Source organism: Cricetulus griseus, chromosome 3, assembly GCF_003668045.3.
Source record: "Cricetulus griseus strain 17A/GY chromosome 3, alternate assembly CriGri-PICRH-1.0, whole genome shotgun sequence".
Taxonomy (NCBI): Eukaryota; Metazoa; Chordata; class Mammalia; order Rodentia; family Cricetidae; genus Cricetulus; species Cricetulus griseus.
This window is the reverse complement of record NC_048596.1, coordinates 117,454,946-117,461,637: the sequence shown is the minus strand read 5'-3', so window position 1 is coordinate 117,461,637 and position 6,692 is coordinate 117,454,946. Positions and strand designations below refer to the sequence as shown.

The 6,692-nt window shown below is 44.5% G+C and overlaps 1 non-coding gene across 1 annotated transcript; it reads left to right on the top strand.

The window, feature by feature from the left end:
* Nucleotides 1-2,348: 2,348 nt before the first annotated feature.
* LOC113831443 lies at nucleotides 2,349-2,455 on the top strand. The gene has a single exon (XR_003483950.1). It is a non-coding gene; the product is annotated as a U6 spliceosomal RNA (small nuclear RNA).
* The last annotated feature ends 4,237 nt before the right edge of the window (nucleotides 2,456-6,692 follow it).

Genomic DNA, 6,692 nt, shown 5'->3' with positions numbered 1-6,692 from the left:
GCAGAGACAGGTGGACCTCTATGAGTTGAAGGCCAGCCTGGGATACATAGTAAGTTCCAGGACAGCCAAGACTACAAAATGAGATGTAGTCTAAAAATAAAAATAAGTAAATAAATAAAATTTGAACCCAGTCCAGTGGTTCACTCCTGTAATCCTAGGGTTTAAGAGGCTGTGGCAGGAAGACAACAAGTTTGAAGTTTGAAACTTTGAGACTAATACCCAACCCCCTAACAAAAGGAGGAGCAGGGAGTTTCATCCACAGAACCCACATTAGGAGAGGTGACTCTGATCGCCACACTCTACAAGCACTCCATGTACATATACACACAAAATACATAAATAAATGTAAAAAAAAAGCCAACCACCCAGTCAACACACACTCCAGGCTCTGTTCACTTGTGCTGCATCTCCCTCTTTCTCCATCCCCCATCCTGTTGTTGGGGTCTCTCGCCACTGTCTTGCAATCTGTTCTTTGCCGAGTTACTTAGTTCCCCATGTGTGTAACCAGCTCTCCTCAACCATGTCCTTGGCACCCTCCCTTTCTCAGCTCAACTGGCTGATCGAGATATTTTCCCAAACAAAACCTGTTCTCACCCTGCTAAATGCATTGCAAACTTGCCATCTGGTGTCTACACGGGTCTCCCGAGAAACTGATGAGTGGGCAGCCGCAGCTGAGACTCGGGGCGCCTCTCTGCCAGCTGCCAGGCTGAGAGTAGACCCACAGCCTCACGAGTGGGGGCCGGGTCAGGAGAAAGGCACTTGGGGCAGCCTCTTGGCAGCCTGACACCAGCCCCAGCACTACAGTCCCACCTCTGTCTCAGGGGCGGGGCCTCAGAAGGGCAGGGCTGAAGCGGGAAACTGAGGGACATCAAGTGATGTCCCTCAGCCCAGGTGAGGAGGGACTCAGTCTGAACAAAAAGATGCTCGAGGCTCAGAGTCCCTGGGACCAGCCAGACCCAGGTGGGGGGTGGGTTGGTGATAGAAGACTAGACAGCAAGAAAGTCCCACCTTGGTGGAAATCCTGAGCTTTTGAGGCAGGGTGCCTCTGGAGCAGTTTGGGAGAGAGCAGGAACTAAAAAGGAAGGACCAAAGGCTATATAAGAACACAAGCCAAACCTGGAGGGGAAACAGATGCCTTGCAGGGATCCATCTCCGAAGCAGAGCAAGGAGAGGGGAGGTGAGACCAGTTCCCAGTGAAAACATTTACCAGCCCAGGCAGGAACGATGACAAGAGCTGACAAGTATACCTGCTTGAGACATGTGACAAGAGTATCTGCTTGAGACATACCAGATATTGTTCCAGCACTTCTGTCCAAGAAACAGCATGTGGTTGGGCGGTGGTGACTCACGTCTTTTGTCCTAGAACTCAGGAGGCAGAGACGGGCAGATCTTTGTGTGAGTTCGAGACCAGCCTGATCTACAAGAGCTAGTTCCAGGACAGGCTCCAAAGCCACAGAGAAATCTGTCTCGAAAGAAAGAAAGAAAGAAAGAAAAAAAGAAAGAAAGAAAGAAAGAAAGAAAGAAAGGAAACAGCATGCATGCAAGCCTCACCTGTGATTTAAAATTGTCTACTAGAACATTTAAAAGAGTACAAGAGCAGTATGGGCCTTCACAGGTCTGCCATCCCACTACATAAGAGAGTGAGGCAAGAGGATACATAGTAGGCCAGCCTTAGCTACATAGTGAGTGCCTATGTCAAAACAAGGACACATACATGGACAAAAAGGCTGGACAAGGTAGCACATACCCGTAATCCCAGCATTTAGGAGGTAGAGGCAAGAAGATGGGGATTCAAGGTCATCTTTCATTACACAAGTTTGAGGCCAGCCTGAATTATGAGAGACCCTGTCACAAACACTAAAAGAGCAAAGCTGAATTCACAATTAACACTAACTGTATTATTTGTGTGTGAGAGAGAGGAACAGTGAGAGGGAGGGTGAGGGGAGGGAGAGAGAGGAAGGGGGGTGTCTCACTATATAGTCCTAGTTGGCCTGGACCTCACTATTGTAGACCAGGTTAGTCTAAGAACTCACAAAGATCCACCTGCCTCTGCCTCCTAAGTACTGGTGGTATCAAAGGTGTATACCACCACACCCAGCTGGTAGTAATATAATACATTGTATTCAACTCAAATTCTATTCAACAGGGCTGGAGAGATAGATGGATCAGTTGTTAAAAACATTTGCTCTCTTTCCTAGGGAACCTGAGTTCTGTTCCTAGCACTCATGCATAGAAGCTCATAACTGTCTTTATGTAATTCCAGCTCTAGGGGATCTAATGCTTTCTTCTAACCTCCTTGGGCACACATAAATAAAGTCACAAAAATTTAAAATATAACTATTGCTCTGGTGCTCACTTTGGCAGCACATATACTAAAAGTGGAATGATACAGAGAAGATAAACATGGCCTCTGCACAAGGATGACACGCAAATTCGTGAAACATTCCATATTTTTGGGCCCCTTGTAGTAGACCAGTACTTATCCCTAGCATAGGAATGGACCCTGGGAGCCCATTTCACATAGAGAGATACTCCCTGAGTCTAGACACATGAGGGTAGGCCTAGGCCCTATCCCAAAGAATATGACAGACTCTGAGGACCCTACGGAAGGCCTCACCCTCCCTGGGGAGCAGAAAGGGGATGGGATAGGTAGGGTGTTAGTTGGGGAGGCCGGGGAGGAGGAAGGGGAGAGGGACCTAGGATTAACATGTAAAATAATCTTCTTTCTAATTAAAATAAAAAATATTGCTCTGTTATTACTAAGAAATTAAGGGTATTTACATTATTGTTATTTTCAGAATTTTTACTTATTTTATTTTCTGTGTGTGAGTGTTTTGCCTGCGTGTGTGCCTGTGCACCATGCACACTCAGTGCTCAATGAGGCCAAAAGAAGGCCTGGGATCCCCGGAACCGGAGTTAGGGATGGTTGTGAACTGATGCTGGGAATCAAGCCAGTGCCCTCCACAAGAGCAGCCACTTTGAATACAGAACCATCTCTCCAGCCCTGTGTCATTTAAAAAAAAATATTGTCATCATTATTATTATTTTAAACTATGTGTGGTGTGTATGTGTATGCAGGTATCCTCCTAGGGCAGCAGCATAGATAGGATCTCTGGGAACTGGAGTTATGGTCAGTTGTGAGTCCCCTGATGTATGGGGAATCAAACTCAGGTCCTCTGTAAGAGCAGGTCATTCTCTTAACATACATCTCTTCAGTCCCATAATACATACATACATACATACATACATACGTACATACATATACAATATATGCTTAATACAATGTATATACTTAATAATATATATATATATATATATCATATTAAGTCTCCAAAATCAAAATTGATGTTATATTTGTAACACACCTCAGTTTGGAGCAGCCATGTGTCAAGAGTTTAAAAACTACAGGTTTTAAACTGCAATGGACAATGCGGTCTGAACCCTTCAGAGATACTAACTCATTTCTTCCTCACAGCCATGTTTGTATTATTTGAATTTATAATATAAAAGTTAGGGCAGCCAGTAATTGTGGCACAGCCTTTAATCTTAGCACTCAGCACTCTAGAGGCAGAGGCAGGAGGATCTCTGTGAGTTTGAGGCCAGCGTGTTTTACAAAGTGAGTTCCAGGACAGCTAGGGATACACAGGGAGAAAACCTGTCTGGAAATCTGCTCCCCGCCCCCTCCTCCTCCCACAAAAAAAAAAAATAATAATAATAATAATTTGAGCTAAAGAGATGGCCCAGTGGTTAAGGACTCTGACTGCTTTTCCAGAAGACCCAGGTTTGATTCCCAGAACCCACATGGTGGATGGTTCATAACCATCTCTAACTCCAGTTCCAGGGGGGTCCCAGGACCTCTTTTGGCCTCCACAGGTACCAGGAATGTGCATGGTAAAATACTCATTTACATAAAATAACATAATAAAAAATTTTTAAAAAGGGCTGGAGAGAGGGGGCTCAGCAGTTAAGAGCACTGACTGTTCTTCCAGAGGTCCTGAGTTCAATTCCCAGCAACCACATGGTGGGTCACAACCATCCGTTATGAGATCTGGTGCCTCTTCTGGTGTGCAGATAAATATGGACGCAGAATGTTGTATACATAAGAAATAAATAAAATCTTAAAAAAAAAAGCATACAGAAGACTTAAATGTCACCCAGAAGGAAAATAACCAAGTTAACATCTGAACCTGTGAGTCAGCATCCTGTGTCTGGTGTCCTAACCACTGGACAGTGCTGTAACCGCTCCAAATCACAGCTCCCAGGAACTTAGTGACTAAGTAAGATGGTTGCTGATCATTGGAGTATGCTTCCCAGAGGGGACACTGAGGACCAGGGAAAAAGTACCTTTCTGCTTCAGGTGATCTGGGTGGCATCTGATGCTACGTAAAGTGAAAACTGTCAGGAAACCACGTTACCAAGTATTTCAATGAATGCCGGGGAGAAAGAGGCCAGTGGTGGCCACTGTATTCCACATTTAAGGGAAAGGACTTTGAAAAGTTCAAAGGAAAATGACCCCATAGCTATGAGAAAGAATGATTTTATATAGTTTTCATAACAATTTTATTATATTTTTTTAAAAGCCGGGCAGTGGTGGCACGTGCCTTTTTTTTTTAATATTTTTATTTATTTATTATGTACACAGTCTTCTGCCTGCACTTCAGCAGTGGGCACCAGACCTCATTCAAGGTGGTTGTGAGCCACCATGTGGTTGCCGGGAATTGAACTCAGGACCTCTGGTAGAACAGTCAGTGCTCTTAACCGCTGAGCCATCTCTCCGGCCCATTTTTAATCACTTTATTTTTTAATTTATTTATTTTTATTTTATGGATATTGGTGTTTAGCCTGAATGTATGTCTGTGAGAGGATGTCCAGGTTCCCTGGAACTGGAGTCACAGACAGTTGTGAGCCGTTATGTGGGTGCTGGGAATTGAACTCAGGCCCTCTGGAAGAGCAGCCAGTTCTCTTAACTGCTGAGATATCTCTCTATCCCTGTTATTTATTTATTTATTATTATTATTATTATGTTTGATTGGTTTTTTTGTTTGTTTGTTTGAGACATGGTTTCTCTATGGCTTTGGAGGCTGTCCTGGAACTCGTTCAGTAGACCTGGCTGGTCTCAAACTCACAGAGATCCTCCTGCCTCTGCCTCCACCTCCTGAGTGCTGGCACTAAAGGTGTGCACCACTACCGCCTAGCTTATTATGCTTTTTTGAGACAGAGTTTCTCTGTGTAACTCTGGATGTTCTGGAACTAGCTCTATAGATCAGGTTGGCCTCGAACTCATAGAGATCCACCTGCCTCTGCCTACTGAGTGCTAAGATTAAAGGCATTTGCCACCACTGCCCAGTTTATTATTATTATATATTGAGACAAGATTTCACTATGTAGCTCTGGCTGGCCTGGAGCTTTCTATGTAGACCAGGCTGGCTTCAAATTCAGAGATTCATCTGCCTCTGCTTTCTGAGTGCTGGGATTATGGGTGTTTATCACCATGCCCAGATCTTATTATTTTATTTTGAGACAGGGATTTCATGTAGCCCAGGCTAGCCTCAAACTCACTATGTTGGGAAGGAGATGGCCTTGAACTTCTGATTTTTCTGCCTCCACCTCCCAAGTGCTGGGATACAAGCAAGGGCCACCACACCCAGTTTGGAAGATGCTGGGGATGGAGTCCAGCACAATGTGCTAGGCAAGCATTTCTTTATCTGAGCTACACCTCTAGCCCTACCCCACCATTTTAGAGGGATGCCTAGTAGCCTTTCAGATAATCTGTTCTATATAATTTATTTGCAATCTCCTATTTGGGAAGGATATTTTAATAATATAACTAACCAGTAGCCAAGTGTGGTGATGTAAGTCCTAGAGGCTGAGGCAGGAAAATCTCTAAATTCAAGGCCAGTCTACATTAGTGAGAACCTGTCTCAATATGTCTCAATATTAAAAAAAAAAAAAAAAAGTGCCAGCCAGGCGGTGGTGGTGCTGTGGCAGAGGCAGGTGGATCTCTGTGAGTTCAAGACCAGCCTGTCTACAAGAGCTAGTTCCAGGATAGCCTCCAAAGCCACAGAGAAACACTGTCTTGAAAAACCAAAATAAAAAAAAAAAAAGTGCCAGGTTGTGGTGGCACATGTCTTTAATCCCAATACGCAGGAGGCAGAGGCAAGTGGATCTCTGAGGTGAAGGCCACCCTAGTCTACAAAGCAAGTTCTAGGACAGCCAGGGCTACACACACACACACACACACACACACACACACACACACACACACACACACACGGTCTCAAAAAACAAACAAACAAAAGCTAGCCCTGTAATTAACATGCTTACAATTTGTTTTTCTCCAATAATCCAGTATATGGTCAATAACCTTTAATTCTCCACTGAGTTGCCATGGCAGTGAGCCATGTCTTCCCAAGTCTTACAAGTTTTCATTGTCTACAACAGTCTGTGAACTTGGCCACTTAGAACAGTGACACAGCTGGGCATGGTGGTATACACCTATAATCCCAGCACTTGAGAAGCTGGGGCTGGAGAATCACTTTGAGTTCAAGGCCAGCCTGAGCTACATAGAACACATAATGAGTTCATTACCAGCTTGGACTACTGAGGAAGTCTGTCAAAAAAAGGGGAGGAGGAAACGGGGGGATGGAAGACTTAGTATAGGGCTGGGATATGTATCTCAGTGGTAGCACACC